General features: G+C 43.4%; 1 long non-coding RNA gene across 1 annotated transcript; it reads left to right on the forward strand.

Annotated features, from left to right (window-relative positions):
- Positions 1–809: 809 nt before the first annotated feature.
- On the forward strand, positions 810–12,473 carry LOC143267694 (uncharacterized). The gene is made up of 3 exons (XR_013043110.1): positions 810–1,418; positions 9,656–9,881; positions 10,135–12,473. It is a non-coding gene; the product is annotated as an uncharacterized LOC143267694 (long non-coding RNA).
- The last annotated feature ends 896 nt before the right edge of the window (positions 12,474–13,369 follow it).

Raw genomic sequence — 13,369 nt, forward strand, 5'->3', positions numbered from 1 at the left:
AGAAATAGCCTTGGGGTTATAGAGCCCTATTGCAGGGCTGAAGAGATGGCTCAGAAGTTAAGAGCACTGGTTGTTCTTCCAGAGGTCCTGAGTTCAATTACCATCACCCACATGGTGGCTCACAGCCATCTATAATGAGATCAGGTGCCCTTTTCTGGCCTGCAGGCAGGACACTGTATATAAAACAAAGAAATAAATCTTTAAAAAAAAATAGACACTGACACAGAGATAACGTTAGCCTAGTAACAATAGCCCCAGTATTTGGGAACTTTTTGTGGGCACTGTAGACAATTTCCATGTGCCATCCCATTTAATCCACCACCAGTCCTGAGACAGCTGCACACCAGCCTTCTGCAGATGGGAGTGGCTTTGCCTTTCTGTCACTCTCCCTTGGGACATTTTCATGCTTGCCTTTCTACATTTTAATTTCCTGTTTGTCTGCACCTTCAACTAAATTGCACAAGGATTATAACACAGAAGATCAGCTTTGTTGCCTTTCTCTCCTAGAGCATGGTTTTGTGCCTTTCATGTAAGTCATGCCCAATGAAAGCTACTTGATTAAATAAAATGTATCAGAATTCAGATGTGATGCTCCCCGCAGGAGCACATTTGCAGACCATACTGTGAGAAGGAATCTACGCACAAATATTGTTAAAGGTCTTTTATTTTAGTTATTACAATTACTTATGTTATTTTGTGTGTGTGTGTGTGTGTGTGTGTGTGTGTGTGTGTGTATGTGTATGTTTTGAGGGGCAAGTGCAGTGGCCAAAGGACAAGTTGCTAGAAGTTGGTTTCCCTTTCAACCATGAGCATTTTGGGGATCGAACTCAGATCCTCAGACTCGGAGGTAGGGACATCAACCCAGTGAGCCATCCCATCACCCGCCTATTGTTAATGCTTTGATAGCTTAGCACATACATACTGTTGATGGCTTGCTTGTTTTGAGTTAACTCTCCAGTCTAGATGTCCCTGGAGGAGCACAAGGTTGACCCTGGCAGATGCTGCTTGGACTCAGCAGTGTTTCAAGAAGAGTGGAGAGTATAAACAGACAGTGAGACAGGCAACATCAAGGACAAAGCTGACCACTGACCAGAAGGGACTGCTCAGGAAGCTGCTGGCTGGGGATAAGATTTAAGGCATGGTTTTTAGAGTGACCATCTTCTACTTTCCTTGATGGCTGGCTCTCTGAACAAAACTTGGCTTAAAGATTCCTTTCCCAGGTCTGGAAGAAAACTCGACAGATGAAGACACTTGGAAGAATACTCAACAGATGAAGACACTTGGAAGAATACTCAACAGATGAAGACACTTGGAAGAATACTCACTCAACAGATGAAGACACTTGGAAGAATACTCAACAGATGAAGACACTTGCTGCCAAGCCTGACGACCTGAGCTTGATCTCTGGCATCTATGAGGTAGAGGGAGAGGACCAGCTCCTGAAAGCTGTACACACAAACACACACACACACACACAAAGGTGTGTGTGTGTATAGATAGATAGATAGATAGATAGATAGATAGATAGATAGATAGATAGATAGATAGAATAAATGTTTTTGCTTGATTTTTTCCTTTTATGAAGAAACTGATTTTAATTTTGTACATTTGGAGAAACACAAGGTCAAGTTATAGAATTTTTAATTTTTTTTAAAAACCATCCATTTCATGTCTCTGCTCAGTGGCATTTGTTGTGACAGTTGGAGCTCTGGTATTTCTGTCATACCAGAATCTTGTCCTTCCTACACTGTAAATTGTTTCCCCAATCTTATAGGTACAATTATAGGGACACAAAACATGGAAGCTCAAACAAGAGAAAGTCAGGATGAGGCTCACAGGGAAGGTGATATTTGGGATGGATCTTGATGTCTGCATAGTAATTTGCCGACTTGAGAAAGCATTGAAGGATGAAAAACAGCTCACCATACTGAATGAGAGAGCAAGGTGCGCTTGATTTATGAGGACTGCTGCATAATTCCATTATCAAGCATAGGTTGAAAGAGATTAATGATAATAGATAGAACCAGAAAGCTAAGGTACACCAAAATATAAGGACCTTGTACAGTATTTGAAGTAAGCAGTTGGGGTGATGTAAATCTATTGACAGTTTTAAACAAAGATACCTCACTTTGGTAGAAAGGACTGGAATTGGAATATATCAATTCAATACCTAAATTTATATTTCTTTTTTTCTGGATTTTTGTTGTTTTGTTTTTGTTTGGTTTTGGTTTTTCAAGATAGGGTTTCTCTGTGTAGCCTTGGTTGTCCTGGGACTCTCTGTGTAGATCAGGCTGGCCTCAAACTCAGAGGTCTGCCTGCTTCTGTCTCCTAAATACTGGGATTAAAGGCATGCACCACCACTGTGGGAGGCCAGCTCCTCCATTTATTTACTCCAGGGACCTTGAGGAGTGAGGGATAAGAGATTTAGATAGAAATATAGAGGAGAGAAAAAGTTAGAGACACAGGATAACCTTGGGAGGGCCTGGGTCAAAACCCACCAGCCCCTTCTGTCTCTTCTAAAGGGCTTTTAAAAGAATGCCAAAGGGTGGAACAAAAGACCTCCCCCAGCACAGCCAAGTGCAAACCATCCCAGACACCTGGTAACCATGCACTTGATCAAGCCATCCGCTAATGCAGCCCTGCTGTGTAAAGCAAGCTCAAATCTCAGTAGGAAGATTTTGTGGGTTCCTACACACCACTGCCTGGCTAAATTTTTATTTCCTAAGACACGGTCTTATTATATAGTTCTGTCTGGCCTAGAATTCTCTATGTAGACCAGGCTGGCCTTGAACTCCCAGAGACCTGCCAACCTCTGTCTCTCAGTGCTGGAATTGAAGGTGTGCACCACCAAGCCTGGCTTCAAGACCTAATTTTGTTGTTTGCTATGTGATTGGGTGATCTTAGGGATTCTCATGTCCTTAGTTTTCTACATGAAAATGGTACATATTGCCATGCAAAACATACAACATGAACAGAAACAAACAAACAAACAAACAAAAAAAACCAAAAAGACACAACTAAAATCAAACCACAGTTCTTATCTTTTTTTTTTTTTTTTTTTTTTTTTGGTTTTTCGAGACAGGGTTTCTCTGTGTAGCTTTGCGCCTTTCCTGGAACTCACTTGGTAGCCCAGGCTGGCCTCGAACTCACAGAGATCCGCCTGCCTCTGCCTCCCGAGTGCTGGGATTAAAGGCGTGCGCCACCACCGCCCGGCCCACAGTTCTTATCTTAAAGGGAATAATAGATAATTTATACTGGGCATAGTGGCAATGCCTTTAATCCTAGGACTTTGGAGGCCCAGGCAGGCAGGTCTCTATGAGTTCAAGGCTATCCTGGTCTATAAAGTCATACCCTGTGTAAAAAGTCAAGAACTAGAGAAGCAGAGAGACAAAGGCAGAAGAGAGATGCAGAGAGACCATGACCCATGAACACAATTTAAATTGCTACAAATGCTATGTTCCAATATAACAACAGTTTTATGAAGTTTTCCATAATAACAGAAGAAAGCATAAATCCAGACACTTTTCAGATAACTGGTGGAAATATTAGGTAAGGAGGTTGCAGCAAAGAGAGATGGAGCCTCAGATACTATCTGATGACCTTCTTAGCTTTTGGGTTGGTGGAAACAGGAGTCTGTTTGTACATTCCAGAATGCCGGGTAAAACAGAGACAGGCAATAAATCGCTGTTAAGGAGGCTAAAATAGAACAAGATAATTTGTCTCTGGTCTTGTGACATTCCAACTCTGCACAGTCATTGTTTTTCATCACAATAGGTGTAGCTTTTTCCTGAAAATTTCAGTTCATGCATCCTGTCAAATCACTTCAGAGAATTGTGAGATAAGAGGTTTGTATGATTCAAATACCAGCAAACTGTATCACTGAAAGTGCATTTGGAGTATAACGCTAACCATGAATGCCAGTTACTATTAAGTTAGCATATGTATTAGTCTGCTAGGACTTTCCTCACAGACACCACTGCCCAGGTGGCTTAAGCAATAGAAATGTATTTTCTCAAAGTTCTTAGTCTGGAAGTCTGAGATTGAGATGTTAACCAGCAGATTTCATTCTTGTGGATATTCATTGTGGTGATATATTGTGTACCCTAAGAAATTTGCCTGAAGACAGAGAACAGAACAAGCCACTAGATTAAACACAGAAGCCAAGCAGTGGTGACACACACCTTTAATTTTAGCACTAGGGAAGCAGAGATATGTCTGGATCTCTGTGAGTTCAAAGACACCCTGGAATACATGAGATTGACTCAGCCTAGGAGAGAAACAGAGCCAGGCAGTGTAATCTCAGTTCTTGGGTGTCAAACACCTTTAATCCCAGCACTAGGTAAGTTGAGACAGGAAATGATATGAGTGGGTAGAGAAAGGTATATAAGGCGTGAGGAGACAGGAGCTAAAGTCTTTCCGCTGAGGAAAGCTTTTCAGGCTGAGTAGTCCTAGAGGTAAGAGGTGGCTTGTTCCTTTGTCTCTCTGGTCTTTCAGCATTCTCCCCAACATCAAGCTCAGAGTTTTTTATTAAAGGATCATTTAGCAGTTCGTGTTACAGTTCATCTTCTCCATCAATCTGCAAATAGTCTCTCCTATATGCCTGTGTCTTAACCCTGTGCTTCTTAGAAAGACGGCTAGGCCATTGAGATGGCTCAGTGGGTAAGGGCACTCGTCAGCAAGCCTGATGCCTGTGTCTCATATGGAGACAGGAAAGAGCCCAACTCCCAAAAGTTGTTCTCTGAGCCCCCTCCTCCAAATAAATAAATACATGTAATTTAAGAAAAGACCAAGCCCAGTGCCACTTTGAGATCTTTGGCAGCTCACACACGATTGAGCCGGTATGATAATGAGTATTCAGAGACGGGCAATGCCTGGGGGGTACTCACCAACCTAAGACAGAGCACCTGTGTGGCCTGGGCAGGCGTCTCCGTGATGGGTAAGGTGACCTGCTGGTGTCCCACGCAACCCAAGTCAGAAGTTCATTTTGTAATAAAAGGGGGACCTGTAGGGCCCTGGCCCCTATTTTGGGTAACTGTTGCCTTGCTTGCAGACTTTGACCTTGATATCCTCCCTATGCTAATTCCTTGACAGGTTCCACCCTCCTGAATGCTTAAGGGAAGTTCCTTGTCTGTGTATCCTGAATAATGGGCATTAACAGCTTAGATGCAAGATTGTAAAACATCAGTAGCGAACTTCTGCCCTCCGGGGTCCTCCTATTGTGCTGTAAGCCTGTATTTAAGACCTCCTACCCCTTCAAGAAATGACATTCAACATTTAAAATTAAAATATATATATATAATTGAATGAATACTGTGAATGTAATCTATGAATACCACACATATAATTAATATCATGAGTGTAATTAATGAATATCATGAGTGTAATTTAAAAAAGAAAGAGAGAGAGAAAGAAAGAAAGGAAGAAAGAAAGAAAGAAAGAATACCTTAAGGCTGGAGAGATGGCTCAGTGGTTAAGAGCACTGACTGCTCTTCCAAAGGATCAGGGTTCAATTCCCAGCACCCACATGGCAGCTCACAACTATCTGTAACTCCAGTTCCAGAGGACCACACACCCATGGCAAAAACACCAATGCACATTACAAAAAGAAAGAAAGAAAAAACAGCTTCTATTGGATTGGAGCCTACCCACATGACTTTATTTTACCTTTATTAAGCCTTTCAAGCCCACTCTTGAAGCATAGGGGTTCTGAGGAAGTAGAAAGAAGAATTCAACATATGGATTTTGAGGAATGCAGCTTTAATAGTATATGATGTCCACATAGAACACAGCTGTCAGCTGGCAGAGAACTTCTCTAGGTGGCGGTGGTGGTGGTGGTGGCTCATGCTTTTAATCCCAGCACTCAGAGGGCAGAGGCAGCGGATCTCTGTGAGTTCAAGGCCAGCCTGGTCTACAGAGTAAGTTCCAGGACAGCGAGGACTACACAGAGAAACCCTGTCTTGAAAAAAGCAAACCAAAACAAAAGAAAACATAGCTGTCATCTCAAAGACAATATGAGAGTTTATTTTTGAGCCAAATATGAATACCATGGCCAAGCAACATGTTCCAACATGGTGATGGCTTAAGTTTTTAGTTACATAACAAGGAAGTCATAAATTTTTCAAATACTCTGGACAGCATATCAGGTTAGAAGATCAAACTACAATGTGGAGAGGAATCTCTATTATAGGTCTCAGATGCCATCTGTATCTGGCATTTTTAACTTTTGGATTGGTGGAAGCTAGGATCTGTTACATTTAATACATTCCAGGTTTTGCGTGGTAGTCACAAGGATATTAGGTCAGACAGATTTGGGGATTGAGGGGGTTAAAGATAGTCCAAGATGGCCTGGCAGTGGTGGCACACGCCTTTAATCCCAGCACTCAGGAGGCAGAGGCAGGTGGATCTCTGTGGATTCAAGACCAGCCTGGTCTACAGAGTGAGTTCCAGGACAGCTAAGGCTGTTACACAGAGAAACCCTGTCTCAAAAAACAAAAATAAAAAACAAAGGTAGTCCAAGATAATGTGGCTCTGGATTTGCAGTGTTCCAACTCTCCACAATCATAAATCATGAAGCTCTAATCAATCAATTGGCTTTGTGAAATCTTTATCAAATGTGTGCCTTTTTTTCTGAGAACTTTAATTTACAAGAAGAAAAACAACATGTAGAAACTCCACAATGTCTAGTTTGGCAACAGAAAATGAAAAAATTCATGTTATTTTCTGACCATCCATCCGAACAGGGACAAAGTCACAGGCCATTTTCCAACCTCTGCCCTTAAGCACTGAATTGCCTGACCAAAGGCTTGTTGGATGAGATTCAGGTTTAAGGTCAGGAAAGGCAAACCCAGTTCTGAAATGAGCATCTCTCTGTGAGGATACCTCATTAACCCTTGCAGAATAGAAGAGACCTGGCCTCCATAAAGCTCCTTATGAGACCCCAGTTTGGTCTATGTGACTGAAAATGTAACTGGCCCTGGGGATAAGGAGTCCATGCCTTGGTCCATACTTCGTCCATCTGGGCCTGGCTGTATTTGTTTTTGTTTGTTTGTTTTGTTTTTCAAGACAGCGTTTCTCTGTGTAGCTTCGGGCCTTTCCTGGAACTCACTCTGTAGATCAAGCTGGCTTCGAACTCACAGAGATCCGCCTGGCTCTGCCTCCCTAGTGTTAGGATTAAAGGCATGCGCCACTACAGCCTGGCTCCAGGCTGTATTTGTATCTGTGAGGCCTCTCTTGGCACTAACATAGGCTAAGGCAGGCTAACATTAACCAGTTTAGAAATCTTGCTCAGCATTTCTATGCTTCTAGTAGCTATTAACGCATGACCAGAAACTCACCACATTGGTGCTCACTCTCTGTGCCCCTCCATATGCTCCTGCTCTGGTGTCTCCAACTTCCCAGTCATTTCCCCTCAAGTTCCTGACAGATGCTGCTTCCAGGCATCTGCATAGGTTCTCACCTCATATCCTGTTCCTTCTACCCCCTTCTCTAGAGGAGACAAAACTACCTGATTGGTAATTAATAGATAATTGATAATAAATAAAATTATCATGATTAGTTCTCTTTACAGAGAGGGTACACATCCTGAGCTGCTCCTGGGCGGTGTGAGTCTTGAAGTTTACCCAGTAACCCCAGGATTACCTAGGGCTGCCTGTGAGTGGCTGTATCAGTCTGTACAGCTGTCTGCTAAACTGCAACCTTCAATTAGCCTCTGCCATAATTAAGGTGACATTTGGCTTTCTTCCTGCCATACTCTTCCATCTTTCTCCTCACTAGCTCCAAGCTGGAAATGCTATTGTTATACAACCTGACACCCTAATGACAGGCAAAGCAAGAGGGCTGCCAAAGGCAAATGGAAACACCGGGGCCGTCTGAGGCCAGCCGGGATATGTTATGTCAGGCACTATCTCAAAACAAAACAAACAAAACAAAAAAAAAAAAAAATGGGGGCTGGAGAGGTGGCTCAGTGGTAAAGAGTATTTGCTATTCTTCCAGAGGACCCAGGTTCAATTCTCAGCACCCACATGTCTGCTCACAACTGTCTGTAACTCCAGTTCCAGAGCCATCTGGCATCCTCAGGCACTGCATGAGTGTGGTACACAGATGTGCAGACACATGCAGGCAAAACACAGATGAACAGGCACACGTAGGCAAAATACCCATATACATAAAATAAAAATAAAGGGAAAAATTAAACAAAAAACAATAACACCTGTACACATACAATAAAATAGTTTAAAATATGGCATTGTAGTTTTAACTTACCAGGTAGAATGCTTGCTTAGCATGCTAACAAGCACAAAGCCCTGGGTTCAACCTAGCACCACATTGTTGTTGGGAGTTTTTCCTCTTTTGGGGGGCCTTTTTTTGGGGAGCCTGCCACCCAGCTCCCACATAAATACACTGAGGCTTTTTCTTACTTATGAATGCCCAGCCTTAGCTTGGCTTAGTTTCTAGCCAGCTTTACTTAACTTAACTTATCCCATCTACCTTTTGTCCCTGAGCTTTTCCCATTTTCTTACATTTGTAAATCTTTTGTGTATTGGTTTTCCTTTTTTCTTCTTCTTCTTTTTTTTTTTTTTTTTTGGTTGGTTTTTCAAGACAGGGTTTCTCTGTGTAACAGCCCTGGCACTCACTCTGTAGACCAGGCTGGCCTTGAACTCACAGACATCCATCTGCCTCTGCCTCCTGAGTGCTGGGATTAAAGGTGTTGCCACCACCATCCTGCCCTTGTAAATCTTACTTTTATTCCATGGCTGGCTGTGTAGCTGTGTGGCTGTGTGGCTGTGTGGCTGGGTGGCTGTGTGGCTGGGTGGTTGTGTGGCTGGGTGACTGTGTGGCTGTGTGGCTGTGTGGCTGTGTGGCTGTGTGGCTGTGTGGCTGGGTGGTTGTGTGGCTGGGTGACTGGGTGGCTGTGTGGCTGGGTGACTGGGTGGCTGTGTGCTGTGTGGCTGTGTGGTTGTGTGGCTGGGTGGCTGGGTGGCTGTGTGGCTGTGTAGTTGTGTGGCTGGGTGGCTGTGTGGCTGTGTGGCTGTGTGGCTGTGTAGTTGTGTGGCTGGGTGGCTGTGTGGCTGTGTGGCTGTGTGGCTGTGTGGCTGTGTGGCTGGGTGACTGTGTGGCTGTGTGGCTGTGTGGCTGTGTGGCTGTGTGGCTATGTGGCTGTGTGGCTGTGTGGCTGGCCCTTGGAGTTCTCCTCCTTCCCTGGCTAGTTCTCTCTCTTCAGTCCTCCATCTCTTTTTTTCTTCATCCTCCCAGATCTCTCCTATTTATTCTCTCTGCCTGCCAGCCCCGCCTATCTCTCTCTCCTGCCTTGCTATTGGACAGTTCAGTTCTTTATTAGACCAGTCGGTGTTTTAGACAGGCAAAGTAACATGGGTTCACAGAGTTAAACAAATGCAACATAAACAAAAATAACATACTTTAAAATAATATTCTACAACATCACATGAAAACAGGAATGGTGGCATATGCCTGTAATTCTGTCATTTGGGAGGTAGAAACAGGAAGATCAGGAGTTCAAGGGCAGCCTCAGCTACATAGTGAGTTCAAGGTAGTCTGGGCTACTGTAAGATTCTGTCAAGAAGGAGGAGGAAGAAGGAGAGGAGGAAGAGGATGAGAATAATAAGAATACATTTGATGCTCACTTTTAATTTTGTAGTACCAACTGTTGTCCGACACCTGGCATTCTGTGGCTATACACCTGGGACATCACCAAACTGAAAGAAAAAAAAAAGATGAGTGAGAAGTAAAAGTATCTAATTCCATCAGAGAGGTGCTGGGAACATCACGGAGTAAAACTTGTGTTTTAACCACAAGGCGTCAAGTTTGATCAAAGGGCTTACTGTGAAAAGAAGCCACAGATGAGTGACTGGGAAAGGGGAGAGGTGAGTGGGAGGAAACAAGAGATGGAGACGTGTGGGGGCTGTGTAGGCTGTAGGGGTCGGTGGGTAGAGAGCAGGCCAGAGTACTTCGTCTAGGTGGGATGTCTGGGAGTCAGGCTGCTTTGCTCACCCCAGTGCCCACTCCTGAATTCTCAGTCAGGAAACCTTAGTACTCAGGCTACCTTATTTACTGTGGTGTGATCACGAACTTTAGTTTATCTACAAAATTATGGTGATAAGGACTTCCTTCTCACAGAAAGATGAAACGGTGGCTACCTGAGACAGGTGGCTACCTGCAGCACAGTGACCGGAGACAGTGGATGCTGAGGAAAGTCAGCCAGGCAGCAAGCACTCACTCAGCAGGTGAAGGCAGCTGCCACCCAGACCGATGACCTGAGTCACTGCCCTGCAACTCCCTCAAGTTGTCCCGGGCCCTACATATGCACTGTGGCGTGTGTGAGCCTCTCCCCACTTAGACTATGCTAATAAATGTTTTAAAAAAATCCACTTAGCCAATGTTATTAGCCTTGCCTGGGAGTTTCCTAATCTAGCTCTGGGAAGTCCTAGAGGCATGTACAAATCACATTCCACCACCACGCTTTTTTTTCACCAGAGCCCTATCCATTTTTGTTATTTTCTTTCTTCTAAAGATTTTTAGTTACTTATTTGTGTGTGTGTGTGTGTGTGTGTGTGTGTGTGTGTGTGTGTGTGTGGTGTGCATTTTCTTTTCTTTTTTCTTTCTTTGTTTTCTGATACAGGCTCTCATGTATCCTAGGTTGGCCTGAAACTCATAATGTGGCTGAGAATGACCTTGTACTTCTGATCTTTCCGCCTCTGTCTCCCAAAGGCTAGGATTACAGTAGTGACTAGATGCCCAGCTAGGCTTAATTCTTACGGTAAAGAATCTTAGGTGCCTCCTACCTTGCTGAGACCCAGTACTCTAGTCTTAGAAATAAGTGTATCATGGGGGCCGGAGAGAAAGCGCAGTGGGTAGCGGTGCTTGCCAGCACAGCCAGCAACTTGAGTTTAATTTCTGAACACCTATGCCACCCACCTCAGTACACATACACGGACTCACAAATAAATACATACGTGGAATTTTTAAAGTATTTAGAAGGAATCTTATGAGTAGGTTCGAATTAATAACATCTGTTACTATCATATTAATGATTACTATTATTATTAAATTAATAATAAATACTAATAATTAATAATAGTCCCTGAACACATGCTCTAATACCATGAGAATTCATACAAATCAAGTAAAGGAAATAGGAAAGTAGGTGTAGGAAAACCTACAGTGTGATCCCTAGGAAGTTTATTTGAGAGGTAGATTTAAAAAAAAAAAATCTTAATTTTTGACATTAATCATTAAAAAATAAAAAAATCAACCATGCTGAATGCACCATCAGTTTTAAAGGCTAAGTCAATCATCTCTACAGTGAATGGTCCTGGTGCAGAAGATCCCAGGTGGGCTGATTGTTCTGTGCCTAAAGTAGTAAAAGTTGATCTGAGATCGCATTTCCCTTGCATCCACCCCTTTTGTAATCAGTAGTGTATCAACCATCTGCCCAGGGATAAAATTTACACTTGTACCTTGTGGTTATCAAAAGATTAGGCTGTTCTTAGAGAAGGGCTTATGACACAGGAAGACAATAAAAGTTTACTTTATAAACACAAAAGAGAAAGGGTCTAAAAGTAAAAATATCAGGACTTGCAAGATGTCTCAGCAGGTAAGGGTGCTTGCTGCCAAATATAATGACCTGCAAGTGTTCTGTGACCTCTGTGCCACAAACATAAGTATCCAACCAGCCAACAGCAAAAACCGATACTTCTATTTATTACCTTTGTTATTGCTGTAATGATACACTTGGTAAGAAATTTAAGTGTGGAGAGGTTTATTTTGGCTGGGAGAACATGGTGGTAGGAAGGAAAGGGGATGGTTACATTGTGTCTACAGTTAGGATACAGAGAGTAGACAGGAACTGGGGCCCTGCTATGAACCCTGGAGTCGTCTTTTGCATAGTGATGCACTTTGGTCAGTAAAGCTCTACCTGTAGCTAGAGTTTTCCTGCCTGGCCCACAGTCAGGACAAATCTCTCTCACCCGCCAGTCCCACAGCCGCTCAGACCCAACCAAGTAAACACAGAGACTTATATTGCTTACAAACTGTATGGCTGTGGCAGGCTTCTTGCTAACTGTTCTTATAGCTTAAATTAATCCATTTCCACAAATCTATACCTTGCCATGTGGCTCATGGCTTACGGGCGTCTTCACATGCTGCTTGTCATGGCAGCGGCTGGCAGTGACTCCCTCCACCTTCCTGTTCTCTCAATTCTCCTCTCTGTTAGTCCCACCTATACTTCCTGCCTAGCCACTTGCCAATCAGTGTTTTATTTATTGACCAATCAGAGCAATTAGACATACAGACCATCCCATAGCACTCTACCTCCTAAAGGTTCTACAGCCTTCCAAAATTAGCAGTACCAGCTGGAGACCAAGCGTTCAGACACAGGGAACCTTTGGGAGCATTTCACATTCAAATCACAACAGTACTAGTTCTAAAACCAGTAAATATTGCATTAAACTATATCAGTTCTTGCCGGGCGGTGGTGGCGCACGCCTTTAATCCCAGCACTCGGGAGGCAGAGCCAGGCGGATCTCTGTGAGTTCGAGGCCAGCCTGGGCTACCAAGTGAGCTCCAGGAAAGGCGCAAAGCTACGCAGAGAAACCCTGTCTCGAAAAACAAAAACAAACAAAAAAAAAAAAAAAAAAAAAAACAAACTATATCAGTTCTTTATTTAAATTATGAGGGGGAAATACACTCACACCAAGGCACACATGTGGTGGTCAGAGGGCAGCTCTTAGGAGTTGATTCTCACCTCCCACCTTGTTGAGGTTTTTCTGTGCTGAGTATTCCAAGAAGGCTGGCCCACCAACTTACAGGCAACTCTCCTGTCTCAGCTCACAGTCGAGGTGACTGGATTACAGATGCAAGTCCTCATGGCCTGCTTCTGGTGGGTTTGGGGTGTAGAGTGACAAGTGTCTCTATGCACTGAGCCGCCTCCCAAGCCCCGCAAATGCTTTTGACCTCTATGACAGTTACAGAACGCTTGTTCTCTGCTTTATTAAATGAACCTAATGGAAGTATTTTCTAGTTAGGTAGCATTATAATGAACTTATTACTGAGCTGGAAATGACGGCATATGTCTGTGGTCCCAGGACTTAAGAAACAAGTTTAAGGCAAGCCTGGTCTATGGGAGACTTTCCGGCTGGCTAGGACAAGATCCCACTAACAAAATAAAATACTATTTAAATACTTCTCTTAGATAATTGTGGAGATGATCTCTATTTATGAAGGCCATTCAATTAGATATGAGTTAAAAACACTAGCTAATTTTTAGAGACTCTGGGAATCCTGAGAGCTGCTGGAGGGGAATTCCCACTGGAGACACTAGTCTGAGACCAACCTGCCTTCAACAGCCTCATTT

The sequence above is a fragment of the Peromyscus maniculatus genome, chromosome 10 (assembly GCF_049852395.1).
Source record: "Peromyscus maniculatus bairdii isolate BWxNUB_F1_BW_parent chromosome 10, HU_Pman_BW_mat_3.1, whole genome shotgun sequence".
NCBI lineage: Eukaryota > Metazoa > Chordata > Mammalia > Rodentia > Cricetidae > Peromyscus > Peromyscus maniculatus.